This window comes from Amblyomma americanum, unplaced genomic scaffold (genome assembly GCF_052857255.1).
Source record: "Amblyomma americanum isolate KBUSLIRL-KWMA unplaced genomic scaffold, ASM5285725v1 scaffold_12, whole genome shotgun sequence".
Taxonomy (NCBI): domain Eukaryota; kingdom Metazoa; phylum Arthropoda; class Arachnida; order Ixodida; family Ixodidae; genus Amblyomma; species Amblyomma americanum.
Window position 1 is genome coordinate 607,433 of NW_027526484.1, and position 17,949 is coordinate 625,381.

The 17,949-nt window shown below is 46.8% G+C and overlaps 1 pseudogene; it reads right to left on the minus strand.

Annotated features, from left to right (window-relative positions):
• LOC144111875 (nose resistant to fluoxetine protein 6-like) overlaps positions 1-17,949 on the minus strand; it is a 77,514-nt pseudogene that overhangs the window by 34,081 nt on the left and 25,484 nt on the right.

Sequence of the window (17,949 nt, forward strand, 5' to 3'; positions counted from 1 at the left end):
TGGTTGCAAGGAACGCAGTAGGCTTGCGTCGGTGATCGAAGGGAGGGCACGGCAGCACGGATCCAACGTCTGACGGCTGCCACCTCCACGCTTGAATGACACGATCTCCGCTGCTGTCTCTCTTCACACCTCGGTATCTGACACGTCAGCTCTCCGCTGCTCGTGCTCGCCACGCTCTTCGTCGCCGTCACCTCGCACAAACTATTCGCACGCGCACACGCGCAACTGTGGGCTGGCACGTGCAGCGCTTCGCTATTGACGCACCACTGTGGACGCACCGCGTTCGAAAATCCCCCGACGATCTCATGGGCACATTGCAAATGCCCCCCCCCCTCTCCCTTCGGAAAAGTTTTTCACATAGAAAGAACTGCCGTTGGTGCACACAAGGCTTATGTTCATGTGGTAAACGGACAAGTTAGATGCTGCCGGTCACCGAAGGCACTTTTGACAGTGACACATGGAGGCACATGGAAACGCGCACAGAAGGAAGATGGGGTCAAACCTTATACATCTGGCAAAAGAGAAAATAAAATCAGTAGAAAAATATCAGACACAAACTTTAAACATGTCTGTGCGATGAAGGTGAATATGTACACACTAAACAATCCATAATTGGAGAACGAAGGAAGAAGAAAGAAAAACAAGCCACAAACACTACCACACTGCATTTGCACAGGTAACCATTGCAAGCACCGGATAGTAGCACTGTACATTGGGCATTACCCTCCGGCAATTTGAAAACGACTCATGCAATCGGCGCCTACGTTTTCGGAGTCCTTGATGTACTTTACACTAACGGTATATACTCTTGTAATGTTAAGCTCCAACGCAGTATACTGCTGTTCAATTGATTTGCCTTTGTTAAGTATTGCAAGAGTTGATGGTCAGTGTGAATGATGAAGAACGTCCTGTGCAAGAATATGTGGAATTTCTCAACCGCCCAGACTATCGCCAAACACTCGCATTCAATTGCTGAGTAGAGAGATTTGCAAGGTAACTGTCAAATCGCATATGATAATGTGTGGAGGATTCCATCATGCTCCTGCAAAAGACCGGCGCCTATGCTGACCTCGGAAGCATCTCTGCGAAGCATGAACTACACACTGAGAATTGGAGCTCTTAATACGGGCCTGGAGGTTAATACGTTCTTGAGCTCGTCAAAAGCGGTTTGCCGTTGTGGTGTCCAAGAGACAAGGTTGCGTACATTTTTGCGTGTCATCTCCACGAGCGGTTGGACTTTGTCGGCATAGCCTGGGATGAACTCGTGGTAGTATCCGGCAGGCCCAAGTAAGGAATGCACTTGCTTCTTCGTCTTTGGAAGCAGTATGTTGACAAGCTTTTCCACCACCGTTTCCAACGGTCGGATGGTTCCTTCTCCAAGCTGGTGTCCAAGAAAAGAGATGCTAGTGGCTCTGATTTCACTCTTCTGCGGCTTTATCGTGAGGCCGGCCTCGCACACCCTGCTAAAGAGTCTGTTTAAAGTCCAAAGAGCTTCTTCCCAGGTAGAGGTCGCTACAATAACATCGTCGATGTAATGAACGACATTGTCTATGCCTTGTAAATGAATGCGCATCAGGCGCGTAAATGTAGCCGATGTTGTCTTAATGCCGAAGGTCATATATACAAAGTGATAGTGACCAGATTGGGTAGATAACGCTGTTTTTGGTCTCGAAGCTTCCTCCAAGGGTACTTGCCAGTAGCCTTTAGCAAGGTCAAATTTTGAAAAGTACACCTTGGTTCTAACCTCACTAAATATTACATCTCTCCTTGTAGTGGGGTCTGCATCAAACAGAAGAACTTCAATGATGCGTCGAAAGTTGATGCAAGTCCGATAGGTGTTGTCTTTTTAATCAGAACGAGGGGGAATTGTATGGAGATATGAACGTTCATTGACCCATAATTTGATCATCTCATCTAGCTCCTTTTCGACCACATCCTTCATGGTAAAAGGCAACGGGTATTGCGGGGTATTCACGAATTCAGAAATCGAGAGCCTGAGTTGACACTCCACTATATTAGTCTTCCCGGGAATCTCGGAAAAGATGTCTGCATACGTCTTAAGTAAGCTGCGAATCTCCTGATGTTGGTCATCGTCGAGCTTGATGGAGATTTGCACGGCTTCAATTCCTTTACTGTGGTCCGTGCTAAGGGTAGGCAGTTGTTCGTCAGAGTCACCTTCTTCGAATACGACGTAAGATTACGCCTGCACGGTCTCTTCGGACGCACGCTCTTCTTACCATTTGAGAATATTGATGTAAATTGGTTCTGAGTGTGGCCCAAGTCGATCCAATAATCCACGTCGTTCTTTTTGCCAGAAACCACGAATGAACCTTTCCACTGCATCAAGAGTTTATTTTGGCTACTCGGCAAAAGAATGAGGACATGATCTCCAACCCTTAACTGCCGCGTCTTGCTGTTCCTCTCATAGTATCTCTTCGGAGAGTGTTTGACACGCAACAAATTTTAATGTGCCGCCCTCACAGTTTGATCGACACGTTCTCTTAGATCGAGAATGTAACCGTATGTCGTCTTCGTGTCTGCTCCAAGCTCTTCCCTTGTCCAGAACTTTCTGAGGACTGTGAGCGGTCCTCGCACATGTCGTCCAAATATCAACTCAAACGAAGAAAGCCCAGACTCGCTAGCGGCACCTCTCTGCATGCGAACAGAAACGGAGCCATATAATGATCCCATGTTTTGGGCTGCTCATGACTGTGCTTCTGCAGCATCTGCTTGAGTGTGCCGTTAAATTTCTCTACCATTCTAATGCACATTGGATGGTAAGAAGCGTGCTGAGATGTTTCACCGCCAAGAGATCATTCAGCACTCTCATCATTTCAGAAGTGAAGCAGGAGCCCTGGTCGCAAAGGATCTCTCTCGGCAAACCTATTCGTGAAAACATCTCCACCAAACCCTCTGCCACGGTAGTTGAATCTATATTTGGCCGAGCCACGGCGTCGGGATACCGCGTGGCAAAATATACGAGAGTGAGAATATATTTATTCCATTTCACCGATGTGGGCGACAAGGGACCGACAATATCGACAGAGACCCGATCAAAAGGAGTGTAGATAAGAGGCATGCGTTAAAACGGAGCTTTCCCTACTTTGCCTTTCGGGCACGTCCTTTGGCACGAGTCGCACGACATGACATACCTCTTAATCTCCTCCTTCAATCCTGGCCGGTAGAATTCTTTCAGAACTCGATCTGTAGTCTTCTTATTGCTCTGATGCCCCGCCAACGGGTTTTTGTGGGCAAGCCTTAAAACCTGCGATCTGCAATACTTTGGAAGAACTACCTGTCGAGCCTATCTGCCAGAGGCTAGATGATAGAGGCGGTACAACAAACCCTTTTCGACAGAATACGAGTGCGAAGTGCCGTGCTTGCCGTGGAACACCTTTTTTACTTTCACCCAACACGCCTTCAATGACCCATCCTCTCTTTGCTTTTTTTCTAACATCCCATTGGTAAACCTCATGGGACGAACGCTTAAAGCAATATTTTCCCTCCTTCGTCCGGAAACTTCCTTTCCAGCCAACAGCACTTTTGGTCCTGGCCTTCACCACTTCCACTGGCAGCCTCGTCATTCACTATGCGAGGACATAATTTACCAACGTCCTCCGATCTCTTCTAATTAATGTCTGGATTTGACGGCTCACGGGCCTTTGGTAAATTTCAAATTATGACATCGATCGTACAATGGTGTCTCCATGCACTTTATCAGGGCCGTGCCAGTGAAATAGGGCGAAACGATATGAACTGCTGCCTCGGGCACTTCCAGATTGCTGCCGTCCACAATGAACACCGTATATCTCGAGCCGGTGAGCTGAGTCAGGAACTAGGGCTCTCCGCACAACCACGGTATTGCTCCCCGTGTGCGGTTAAACACGTACGGGTAGGCCTCGGAGCCCTCCCTCTGCAGGCATGTGTTGTGCGTCTGCAGGCTTTTTCAGGACAAGTCTGACCACCACCTTACCCTCAGCTACTTAAAGTCTACCTGCTCTTGAAGACACCGTTTCACGCGCAACACACACTGGCTGAACACAACAGGACGACTGCTTCGGGTTTTCGTGCTTACTTAAACAGGAACTTACTTCATGCCCTGTTTTTTGGCAATAAATGCAATAAAGCTGTTTTCGTTTAAAGCGATAGTCGACAGCCTTATGTCTATGTCGGTTACAAATGATGCACCTTCCTAACTTTGTACTTGATGGGATAGCCTGTTATACGTAGTGGCACAGACAGGGGCTTAATTGTTTACATTCTTTTTAGGCTGCCCCACAATACTTTCTGTCTACTTGATGGAAAATTCTTCCCTCTTGGGATGCCCACTTCGAACGAGTCTTTGAACGAAGACAAGTTTCTTTGCCGCTGGGCCTCTAGAAAGGTTGTCTGCTGCCTCAACCATTTTGTCCTGCGTCTTGCACTCTTTTTCTCGAAGGAAAATCACCAGACGCCTATGACAGTTCCTCATGAACTGTTCAACCACTACCAAGTCACGTAAATCATTGTACGTTGTGGCCGTTCCCGGCATCTCGACCCATCTGTCGAAAAAAGTGAACAAGCGTACCGCGTTTTGCTTGCCTGTTTCTTTCTAGCGGCTTACTTTCACGAAACCTTTTGCGGTACCCCTCTGCTGCGAACCGAAAATGTTGGAGCAGGGCTAGTTTTGCCTTATCATAACCCATTGAATCTGCTGGGGACAGTCGACTGAACACACGAAGAGTCTCCCAGTCAAAGACATACTCAGTGCTGTAGCTCATTTCTCCTAGGGCTAGCTGTGCCCTTCTGCGATACGCTCAAAACATTTAAGGTAAGCATCCAAATCATGCCTACGATCATCGAACGGCGGAATCAGCTTGTGTGGGCCAACCACTACTGACGGCCCCGGTGCGGGTTCTCGATTACCCTCACCGGCTTCTGTGAGCCTAAACTTGAGCTGCAATATACGCTCTTCAGCCTCTGCTAGCGACTGTGCATGCTCGCATTCGGCTTCTGCTAGCGCCTTTTCATGCTTGTGTTGAGCATCGCGTTCGGCTTCATGTGCTGCACGTTCCTTCTCTTGCTCGGCAGCCAACCACGTGCGCAGCTCGGCGTCTTTCAACCCCAACTCTCTCCCTAACTCAATTAACTCATTTAGCGTGCTCATTGTTTTCATATTCTTAAAAGGATCTCTCAATATAAGTTAAATGGCTTCGCCCTGTCGCGCGGACGCCAATTGCCGCGAATTGTCGCGTCCCCGAATTTCCGAAGGGGAACGCTATCGTGAGCAGGTTCGAACAAGAGAACAAAGAGATCAAGCAAAACAAAACGAAGCCGTATTTATAATTTAAAGGAAAAGAGCCAATAAGAAAAACAAACAACAATAAAACACATTCAACACGCGTACAAAACTGCAGGTCAAAGGAAAGCGTTCACCAGATATTGAGCGTCCCAGGTGAAGTGGGGATGTCTTGCAGACAGGATGGAACGCGGGTTGATGAACTGCGACACGTCGCTGGCGTTGCGTCGACGGAAGTGGCGAAAAAGAGTCAGGTGGTACTAGCAGCGGAGAGGATTGACTGCAGGAAGACGCCGATGGTCTCCCGTCAACAGCCCGAAGAACTTGGCACCAGCAGGAGAAGCGTAGCTTGGACCCGTCGATGTCGTGCCGAAACTACGGAGTTTTAATGCAGGCAAGGGTGCCTTTCGGCAGCACGGACCCTCAGTCGGTCGGCTGCCACCCCCACGGTTGCAAGGAACGCAGGAGGCGTGCGTCGGTGATCCAAGGGAGGTCCACGGCAGCACGACCCAACGTCCAAAGGCTACCACCTACACGCTTGAATGACACGATATCCGCTGCTCTGTGTCCCTTCACCCCTCGGTTTTCTGACACGTCAGCTCTCCGCTGCTCGTGCTCGCTACGCTCTTCATCGCCTCACAAACACCTTTCTCACGCGCACAGGCGCAACGCTGGGCTGGAACGCGCAGAGCTCCGCTGTTCGATACACCACGGTCGACGCACCGCGTTCGAAAATCACCCGGTGTTTTCATGTGCACATCACACTGGGGTTCTTTAACATGCACTGACATCGCGGAGTACACGGGGCTCTAGAAATTTGCCGCCATCGAAATTCGACCGCCGCGGTCAGAATCGAGACCGCGTCCTTCATCTCAGCAGCCGAGTGCCATAACCATTGAGACACTGCGGCGGGGTTACTATAGTTTCATGCCAGTACAGCTTTACTGTTGGGCTCTTGTCTTTTGCACCGAACTGGTAACACCTACCGTGAGTGTGTAGGCTCATGAAGTGCTTTATTCTGAATGGGAATTTTTTAGCCACCAATATTTTTTTTTGTTCCCGAATCATGTACGTGCACAAGTTTGCCAACGCAGTTTCTTAGGTTGTGGCGTGGCAAGACGACCTACTTTGCCACACAGCACTGCTGACGCCGCTCATTCACACGTCTCTGTCACGGCTAAAGATTTTAGTCAGTTATTAAAAAAATGAAATAATTGTTTCATAACACAGCTCCTATCTAAGAGCAAAGAAAATAAAAAGTTTGGGCCTAAAATAAGTATCGTAAAATGCACAGCCTGCATTCAGGGCCTTATCTTAACTGCGGGTGCATGCAAGATTACGCTTACCTGATTACCCTTCTGACTATGGCAAGCAGGAAGACGATCACCCCATTCCTTTCTTGCTTGTACACAATGAAAGCTAAGAGAAATCCGCTGAAAGAAAGCATTGAGAATATAAGTACAATGGTGACTGGCTATACAAGAGGGAAGTATTTCTTCAGCACAAATTGCTGCAAACCACGTCTTCTGTACTGTATACACTTTGTTCACTGATAGGTCACTGCGTGGACGGGAAGACTACTTAAAGGAAATGTTACTGTTGTCTTCTACGCAAAGAACGTGTAACTGTGTCGCTACTACCACGTTGTCATCTGCTGTTCAGCGATACAGACTTGTTAACTGAAAACTGCATTACGCGCGGCAACTCATAATTCTGGCTCGAGACGTGGGTCTGCCTCTCTGATACCCTGCAGCACGGTTAAAGCTACAGCTGCGTGGTGTCGGCTAACCGGGTGGAGGTAGCCATGCTAGCAAAGTTAACCTTGGGAAAAGCTACTGCTGACGTAAAAATGGTACCTATTAATCTTGACACTCTTTTAAGAGGGAATTGTAAAAATGTAAAGGCTCCGGGCAGGCACGACCGGCTATTACACTTGATAAACGCTTTGCGGCATAAAACCCAAAATTAACCTGGTGATTCGTTAGCTTCTGTGTGCAAGATCGGCGAGTTATTGCTCACCGCAAAACTTTCTTTGGTGGCTGTCGAAATCACAGGACTTCACAATACCCGGCTCAGCAGTGATTCTCCTGGCTACCGTGATTGGACAGCGGATCGCCGCCGGCCAGTCTGAGGGCAAAATTATTTACGAGGATGCGCGAACGCTTTTATAAGGCCCGCCCAAAAGACCTAAATTCATGAGGTTGTTCGTACGTGAGAAAAGCTCATGATTTCTCAGTGCGGGTTCACCCTGGGAATCCCGACAGGAATCACAGATACGGCGGAAGCATCGGGAAATCACCAACTTTTATTTCAAAACAGCTGAGTGAACTTGACCCCTCACTGCAAGATAGTTAGCAGCCGCTTCGATATTGCTATACAGCTTTATAACGGCTTCAGTAGAAGGCGTGCGAGGGCCTTCTCGCACAAGCTGGCATAAGTGCGGATGGCATATGTGTTGAATTAGGTGACTGACTGGGCCAGGCTATTGTACAATTTGATATAGATGGCGGGCCGCCTTGAGAAAAAGATGAAAAAGGGGCTGACTGAAATCAGCCCCCCATACGAAGCCCCAGCTCCCACACTATCAAACTGTGATGTTCAAAAATAAAAAAAATCGTCCATGTATTCAAATCGCGGTGTTAAAGAAAACTTCCAAAAATCGTCCATGTATTCGGCCTTCCTGCCGATTTCCAGCTCTCAAGAAAAATAATTTGATGACGGCAGTGATCGGCTGTGTTAAGGACTTGCCAACGACTGCTTTTCATTAATTTTTGCGTATGTGCGTGCACAGTTACTAAACACAACTTTTCTCGCGTTTAGTGGGTTCCATTGCAAGTAATCCGGAGCGGTACTAAGGCGCTGTGCTTCCGCAGTGGCTAGGCTCCTTCTCTAACTGCATTTTGTTGTCACCTATTTCAATTTTCTCCTTGCGCGAGCTCGCACGACCGTTTCGTATACCACTGATGCGGCAACGTTGCTCGCCGAACATGCCTGCGCTCATGACTGTCAAGTTGTTCCAAATCCATATACATCTTGCAATGACATACGGTAGAACTCGCGCTTATGCTCTGGTGGCGGATGAATCGCAATTAGTCGCCTCCATGGCTTGGCTGACGGACATGGCTGGACTTGCAGCCTGCCCATTCGACTGCCACAACGAGGCGACGCAGTCATGCGATGTTCCGGCGTCTGATAGAATCTCCCTCGCAGTTTCTGGTGTGATTGAGAAACCGCGGGGCTGTCGAAGGGATAGTGCACTAGCCAAGGAGAAAGTGGGAGGGCCAGGAGCGGAAGCAGTAGATACTGCAGGAAGATAAAATAGAGTGTGCGATGTGTGCATGCGCGGCGCTTGCGGCTGTAGGCTATTCTGATTAAGCCCGTTGTAACACGTACCTCAAGAAGAAGAAGAAGCAGTCGACGCTCTTAAATCCCACCATTGTAAATATGTTCTGCCAGTTGTTGATATACACTACGGCGTTCACCATGTGGGCTGATGAAGAGAAAATGGGTATAAGTAAAGCTGAAGCTTTACGCTGTGCTGCGCTATGAGTAAAAACACAGTTAAATGCATCACCGCGACAAATTTGGACCACGCCATTCTTTAATACACGCTGACAACGCACAGCACGTAGGTCCTTTTCAATGGCGCCTACATCGAAAGGCGGAAGCCGCAGTCGCCGCGGATAAATAAGAGTAAGAATTTTCTTGTCTTTTTCAACGCACATGACCACGCCAAAAGATACTTGCAGAGCGGAAAACCAATTCGCGCAGTCTGAGCAGTGTATGCTCGCTATTTTTTCCACTGCACATTAGCTTTCCCTCGGGCCTTAGTGTCGTTGCCTTTACTGTCGTTGCCTTACGTGGTATTGTGTCTTAGGCAAGTAATTTTATAGGTGCTTGAAGCTAAAGATATGTACAACGCATATTTCTTTTATCCCTTGTTAGCGGAGCGCAAAAGTTATTGATTTCTGTATTTTACCCTTATAACAACATATAAAAGTATGCAAACTCTTCGCTTTAAAGCTGCATTGTTATTAATGGCACTGACACGCAAGCATTTATGGCTCCGAAGCATTTATGACACTTATCTGGCGTAGAGTGTCATGAGCCGAAATCCTCGTATTATACAGCCGCCAAGGCTCCCGCGGCAACAAGGCTGAGGAGCAGGTTTCGAAGCGTTACGTTTCCCACAGCCCCGGGCTAGAAATAAGTCCTCTGGTCACATGTCGACGAATTCAACGAGAATAAGACGGAAAGCGTGCGGATATTTGACTTCACGTTGACTAGCGCAAGATATTGGGAATTTATTCGGAGCATATAGTGCATCATGCGCACGGCGTTGTTCTGGCACATGAAATATCATTAACCATCGTTTGTATTTTTTGCATTTAATGCTTTTAGTCGCAGTGGTCCACGCGCAGCTGCAGGAACAGAGGAAGAACACAAAAGCGAACCTAAACGAACTTTGGCGAAACTTTCAGTGACCCCATGCTGCCTACGTGCTGCGCTGCCGCCGGAGCAGCGCATGCGTCAACAACACCATCTATATCATGTGCCCCGCCGTTTACTGAGCACGCGCGGGTCACGCAGCTCATCGCAGCGTCGGAATGAATACATATCCGAGTCGCAGCAACCATGTTAGCTCAAGGGATTGCTCTAGCCACAGATACCTCCTCCCCGAACCTCACTCTAACCTGGCATGCAAGTCGTTGAAGCTAATGCCAAGTGAATTTGCTTATAGACTACTTATCTTGCAGTAAGTGTGGCAATAACAATAATACGGTCGCTTACGACAGTATGAAGGTTCATACGCAGCAAAGCACTAAGATGAAAGAAAATAATTATAAAAATTTATGGCACACTTTCGATGTCAATCAGCTTTCGCTGATTACTTTGGCTTCGCTTTTCTTACTTTTGATTCGTCCCAACTGCACCGCGAAAAATTAGCTTTGAGACAAGGAAAAGTGCAGTATATTTATACTATCTCACTTCTATTTGACTAAAAAAAGCGGCTGATGGCTTCCCAAAACTCGACTGCACCTACCATGATATTTGAGACGTTCTGGAATGTGGTGCGCCCTTTCTGCGGTGCATTTCATGCTTACATCTACTCTCTGCGGTGAGATATGGAGTCCCTTTTTGTTTCTGTAATGAAGCGCAGCATAAGAGGTGCCTTGCAAACCGGCGTGCTTCCCTTACACTGCGTTTTGGTAAGCGGACGGCTTTTTAGTCTCACTTTAAATTATAGATTCTTACGCCACCTGATCATTGCTAACGACAATGGCCCTCATGAGTAAAGAGCTAAACGCAGAAAAATAAAAAAGCAGCTCCGATGAAAGCTCGAGCAGCATAGCCCCCTTTGACGCTGTCGAGTGCGTCTTCTCATTAGCTGCGGCATTACAAGGGACGTACAGGCCGCTGCTGCGAAGATGACAGGCTATAAACCTATAAAGTCTATATAATCTATATATACATTCTATATAAAGACTATATCTGAGCAGGATCTTGTAATCGTTTGGTTTAGAGGCCAAAGGCTCACGCACTCCAAATTTCCGTAGGGGCACCGTAGCTGTGTCCAACAAGGATATAGACAATGCTGAAGAACCGGATGCCGTGCAGGAACCTCATGTTGTAGGCGTCAGAGCTCTTGTTTTTCGCAATTTGAAGCATCATGCGCGTATTAGACATCACAGAGAATGATTTCAGAATCGATATAAGAACACCTGCAATAAAGTAAGAAGTGAAGGAGACCTAGTTGAAAAATATTCATATGCGGCTTAAAGCTGTTCAAGAAAATATATGCTTTTTTTCGAATCAAAGTGCCGATAGAGAGTTTATAAACTTGGCTTTCCTTCTTTTTCTCTCTTGAGTTAAAATCAAATGAAGAATGCTTGCCCACGTTTCGGAAAGCATTACTCTTAATGTCCAGCATGGTAATATAACAGTATGAATAAAAGCAAATAATTTTTAAGTGGCCGTAATAATGATTACAGAGTTAATAATAGAGCGCTGATAAATAAGGAAGGTAACAGGCTCTAGAATTAAACGCGCGGCGCAGAAAGTGCGCATAATGTAACAGTGTGCAAAAATCGGAGATTGTTCACGCCCTTGTGCAAGAGCTCACAACTTCACTCCTCGGTAGTTATTTCCTTTGTCAGTCGTAACAATCGCTTCACAATTCGTAATACGGTACCTAAAATTTATCTTTGAAGGTTATATACTTCAAAAATTGATGTCAATAAATATTCAAAGATATTTATCCTTGCTTCTCTTTCTCGTTTCTTCGTGAGCTGTACAAATCGACGGCATTTCCAAGCACGATCACAAGGCCTAGAGTGCCAAGGAATGCTCTGCAGAAAGAAAGGAGCATTAGATAACTTGCTGCTCTTCGCAGATTAAATCGGCCGAATTGCGGAGCTATTCTCAACGTTCCTGTGCAGTTCGTTCAACATACTTACAGGATAGTAACCTGAGCTGTTGTGATGCGTGGAGACAGGCCTGTGATGCAGTTCTTGATGGTAGCGTCTAGAGTTTCAGGAAGCACTGAGAAGACAACGTCAGGCGCATCAAAAATACAGATCTTGATCATACGGGTAGTCACTGTACTATTATTTTTCGTTCACATAATGCTGTCATTCGTTGCAGCAGCCAAATGAGAGATTTTCGCCCGAAGAAATAAAAACTGCTGATCATCACATTGGAGCGGGCAATGAATTTCGGAGAACCTTGCACAAGTTTAATGCTGCGGTGGCGTACCTGATTTTGCCATTTCACTGTAGTTCCTCCTGACTGCAGACATCGAGCACACAAATACCTAATCGCATGATTAGAATCGTCTGCTCATAGATATGCCCTCGAAATCTGGTAACCTGCCGAGAGAAAAATATCTGTCAAAGGCACCCGAGCTTTCGCTTACCTGATCTTTGTGTCTATGTTTCTTGCTACACGGGACATTGACACTAAAACCGGAGGCTGCAGGTGGTTTTACGAAAAACCAGCTGGCTGCCCGGCATGCAGTGGTCGAGAATGAAAATTCTCGACGACAACAAAATCAGGAGCGCCGTTTTTTATCTGCCTAGGCAGCTGCAAACCGGCTTTCTTGAATGATACTGGTCTTTTCGAAGTAATCTTGCAACATTAAACAAGATAGGGCTCTAGTGGTCGTTTCGGGCATTTTCTTTGTTACAGCGAAGGCCATGGGCTCGGCCTGTTGCCTCAGTAGTCTGTACTGTCTGGTAGAATGTTACTAGCAAGCATCCGGCTTCCTGTATTCGTTTGACTCAGAAGAGAAAGTTGGCTCCGATACGCATGACAACAGTTTATTGTTTTCTTGACTAGTCTTATTTGCTATCTTAGAGTGACAGACATTAATCAGTTATGGGAAATAAAGGGCGTGTCGAACGTTCAATTATTCGTTTCATTCACTTTCCGGAAGTTTGTTTCCCTTGACATTTATTACGCACCACAATATTTACTCATGCCAGAAACTAATCATTGGCCTGCAGGCAATACACTGAGAGCATATTTGTAATCAAGGCTCCAAGGTATCTGATCCCACCGCTTTATTACGGCGCAGCACTTCATGAAGCCATGCCTCGTTCCCTGCGGATATCAGCAGGAAATCTTAATTGCGGGCCAGTTTAAGATGTCTATTTATTTCCTTGCTTTTGTATTCACACTCATGCGAGCGCTCGATTTAACTCATGCTCCTTGTCATGCCAAATGGGTTAGCAGGTATATGCAAGCCGGTATTGTGCGCGTCTACGAAGTGAGCGGCACTACTGCCTATTCGGTATGTGTACATCATACAGGAACATTTGGACGCACGTATGTTTGCTTACTCTTGTGCCTACAACGCCCAGATTGAAATTATTACGTCAGAATTAACACTCAGGAAAGAAACATTTGCTAAGAATGTTTTACAGAATCAGTACTAACCATCTCTACAGCTGGTTTTCAGCAAACTCAAACCCATAAAGGGGAGCTTTTACAACCGTCCTGTTTCTCTCGTACCCCGAACAGTGCTTCTGGGTGGGGCGAGTACGCGATACATGAGCTTTTCGGCGAAATAAATGAACGTGATGCAGAGTATGGTGCAAATAATAGTTCGTTTATTACTTAAAAGGTATTTAAGATGGCAAAAATATAGAGAACTATTATGACCATGATTAAGGACAATTACGGCAGAATTTAATTCGTAATCCCTCAGAATTTTCTTACGAAGATGCGTATCGGTAGAAACGTGCAGGCTGTCAATATGAGCCGCTAGAGTTCTAACTGCAACAGTTGCTATTAGGGCCATTCATTCAAAGGATATAAAAATGCAAAATACTTCTAAGAGGTTGTCCTGTTAGATTTCTGCACGAGGAAGTTAAGCGAATACTTTACTACGCCAACCAGAGAGCCATTTCGGCTCGTCGCGCACTTCAGCCGTATACCGTATGCCGTATGCCATGTGCCGTATGCCGTACGCCGTGTGCCATTTGCCGTGGCCGCCGAACGAGCTTGAGCCGCCGTTGGCTAGCAACACCGCAGGCGCTCTCCAACAGATGGCGCCGCCGTCGACGCCGCTGCCGTCGCCGTTCACTCCACCAGATGTATATATATATATATATATATATATATATATATATATATATATATATATATATATATATATATATATATGTGCTTCGCCTCAATCACGGAGGAAGACTATACAGGAGTGAAAACACCGCTGTCTGCCGCCACCAGATAAGGTCAGAAGCCCGCGGCGCCACTATCATGCTGGCGGCGCCTAGCGGCCGTTTCGGTTGCCAAGGCAACCGGTCGAACGCGTTGCTCCCGTTCGGCCGCGAGTGCCCGACTTCTATTGAGAGCACTCACGCGTGCTTTTTTACCGCTGGTAGCCCGAAGATAAACTGGTGCTAGGCTTCAACCATTTGAGCACAGTAAAAAATAAAACGTGTTCTTTTCCATGACCGCTATAAGATGACCTGTAGCTTCTGGTTTTAAGCAGGGCTTTTGTTTGACACCGGCGCGATGACTTTGATTGGATGGGTGTAAGCGCTGTTGGCATTCGTCGAAGGCAAACATGCCTTCATGTTCGTCGAGTATGTGACCACGCTAAGTTTCATCTACCGAAGGAGAACGCGGGCGTCGTACGGCGCAGCGTTTATGACTACACGCCAGTCGAGAAGGAAACAAGCGGCTACAACTTCTCACCTCGCTCACCTTCTCCCTGACACACTTGTAACCGCTTTTGCAATTTCGAACAGAACACCTGCCTCCCATCTTATTCTAGCAAATTCCGAAGGAGGCCGCACTGCGCGTAGCAACGCTGTTAGTATTACGGCCCTTAAACAGACACCGACAAGAACTGTTGCTGTATGACTTAAGGGCTCAGAAATACAACGTCATGGCGTGCCCGCTGAAGCAAACACCCGTGTCGTCTGCTTGTCGTCTGCTTTGAGCATGCACTGCCGGAGAGCGCGCCGGAGCTGCCAGCCCGGGCGCTGCATTTTTGTTTCGCTGCGGCTTCAACAAGGTGCCGCATGGCGCCACTGCATGCGGTCCCGTCGGCGCATACAATTGTGACTTTAGAGAGTTTTAGTTTCATGTACGTAGAGGCTTCACGTACGTAGAGCTCTTACGGGTGACCAGTACGCATGCGCAGAACGCAAAGGGTATGCGCGAGTCTCACGTACGTACGTGAGATTCGGATTTTTACGTTGCGGTCTTTGCGTTCCTTGCGTACGTAGCGTTGACAAACATGGCGGCGCCCTGTCCGCCGCTTCACAGCAATAACAGCTTCGTCGCTAGTCCCTCGAAGCGATATCGTGTTCTAAACTGTTGTATTCGCCTTCGATTTGTCCATTCTTACCCTAGCAAAAGGTTTCAAGCGTCAACTAGCTTTTGTTTTTCAGACAGAAGGGCGATTTTTCAGCTCTTAAGCCTGACGGAGTAGCGTTGGTCGTCGTCATAGCAACGGTCTCGCGAAATCACGAACTGAGGGAGCCCCAAACCAGCCAAACATAGCCAAACTGCCAAACACGAGGACAGACCGAATGGCCTGGCTTAAAGACCTGTCTTGGATGATTTAGGCTACAACCAGTGTCTGTGTTTTCTAGTAGATGGCGATAGGAATAACGCGCGGCGTGTGTCGCGTAAGTGTAACTATAAGGGTTTCAAACGACCTGCGTGCAGGCTACGTAGACTTCTCACATTTGCGTACGTGAACCCTCTACGTACGTGAAACTAAAACTCTCTTTTATCTGGTCGCCTGCGCTCGCTCGCGCTGACGGGAGTTTAACCTCCTATATAGTCTTGCTCCGTGGCCTCAGTGCATTGTAGTCGTTATGGAGAGCGCGAAAGAGAGACAAGAACGAAAGAACGAAGCGAGGAAGAGACAACGTGCTGAGGAGACGGCAGAAGAACGCGCCGCACGACTCGAGAAGCATCGTAACGAAGATGCGGCCTGAAGAAGTCGTGCCACGTCCCGGAGTGACTCTTGAACTGCGGAAGAGACCGGTTTGAATTCTCGAGAGTGTCGGAATGAGACGCTGTGTGGACGACGTGCCGAGGAAACGAAGCTTTCGCAATTCAACATGGGTTTACCAGAACTAAACCACAGTCAATTTTTTAAACTTTTTTTCCGTACCTGGGTAATGAATGACGATTTAGTGGAGCGACCATATAACCTCCGAATAATTTCGAACTATCTAGCAGGCGTACTTCTCACCCGTGTATGTGTAATAGACATAGCTGCTGCGATGAGGTCGTCTAGGTCGGTTTTGTTTCCGCCGTATGCCACCACGTTGCAGTACTGGCCCCGCGCTGTCTTCTGACCGAATTCATTGTGCCCCACAGTCTCTACGCATTTGTCGAAGGCACCCAAGTTTGCCCGGGCAGACGTCAGAAGTCCGCTAGGGTACTTTCCGGTGGCGTCAATCACTGCGCATAACAGAAGAATTTCTCAGATCAAGTGGAAAATCTTTTCCCCGTAGTCCTACTGCTGTACCCTGCTGAGAGAAATAACGCACAAATTTTGGCTGCGAAGTCTGTTTTACACCTTTACCAGGCACAGGAAAAGTGGTCAAGTCATTTTTTTTTCGAATTCTTTAGAACCCAAAGAAGGAAGCTATAGAAAAGTATGAATACAGTTTTTCGAGATGTGCCAAGCGATTGTTTCACAAATGTCTCAATCCTGTGGCACAAAACTTGTGACATTGCTCAGACGCATCAGTGCATTAACTCTGTGTGTCCTCTGAATAACGATTACCGCTACTAAAGATGTTCACCTAGCGTACCACTGTATGTGCCGCGTCGCTCCATATTTCGTTCTTTTGGGAGAGACGCGCGAAATCCGTGAAATCCTCTAGGTTGTGATACATTTCGGTTTCTGCATTACTTAATTAATTACAAATATCTGTAGCATTTGCAGGCAGTCTTCTTTCTATAGTAACAAGTTTTGATCCATCTTGCACAAACTTAAATCACTCTGACAACCCATTAATACTGCGAGAAGGGGTAAAAATATGACTTTCGTTCTGAACTACGTACCAATGCGGATATTTACGCGGGTTCTCACCTGCCAGTATACTTAATGATGACTTTATAGGTACTGGAGCTCACCATGGCTCCATTTGAGCTCCGGGGCCAGAACAGAAGCTCCATATTTTTTTCCAGCTGCGGATTATATATTTTTGTCGCCTGCTTCAATAGATGAAGTGGTTTCCATAATAAATGCTCTTAAAAACACGCTTTTCTCTGATGATGAAGAAACTGCTGTTCTTCCACTAAGTGCGCTGTTATTAGTGCATAGAAAACATAAAACAGCAGCAACAACGTATGAAAAGATCGTTGATTTCCGTAGTTACGCCAAATACAAATTAATTGCGCTAGCACTTCGGTTTTCACTTCAGTTCCGTTGTTCAGATCTAGTGTTCACGGAAAGCATTGTAAGGTTAGCGATAAAGGATTAATGCCCATCTATGCGCAATAGGTCATTCTCTCCTTAACATTATAGATCCGTGGGAGTCCTCATACCACAGCTGGTGCAGTGGTGAAGTGGTTAAGCGATGCGCCACTGCCCTTCTTTGGCATGTGCTGGCCTGATGGAACTTTGGTTGTTTATTGGCTTGAGTTGAATCCCAGGTTGCTACTCCTGAGCAACATCTCGCGTTTAACTGAGCTACCACATGCCCCGGCAGGTAGGCAGGTATAAACGAGCCCCTCATTTCCTTTACCTTTTCTGCTAATATATATATATATATATATATATATATATATATATATATATATATATATATATATATATATATATATATTAGCAGAAAAGGTAAAGGAAATGAGGGGCTCGTTTGACAAGCATATTAAGGAAGCCAACAGTCACGGAAACCAAGGGGCATGGGGGAATGTTTTAATCTTTTTTTTTATTTGTAGTGCGAATCAATCGGTTTAAAGAAAATTACTTATAAAGCAGCAGAAAAAACAACCATGCCGCCGGTGGGATCCGAACCCACGACCTCCGAATATCGCGTCCGGTGCTCTTACCAACTGAGCTACGGCCACCTGAGTGTACTTTCCCGCGAGGCACCGTGCAGCGGCAGTCTCACCTCGAGGCTGAGCGCATGCCCTTGTCAGTTACATTAACTGGCAAAAGAGGGCGCCAGCATCGCTGCGCGCGAGAC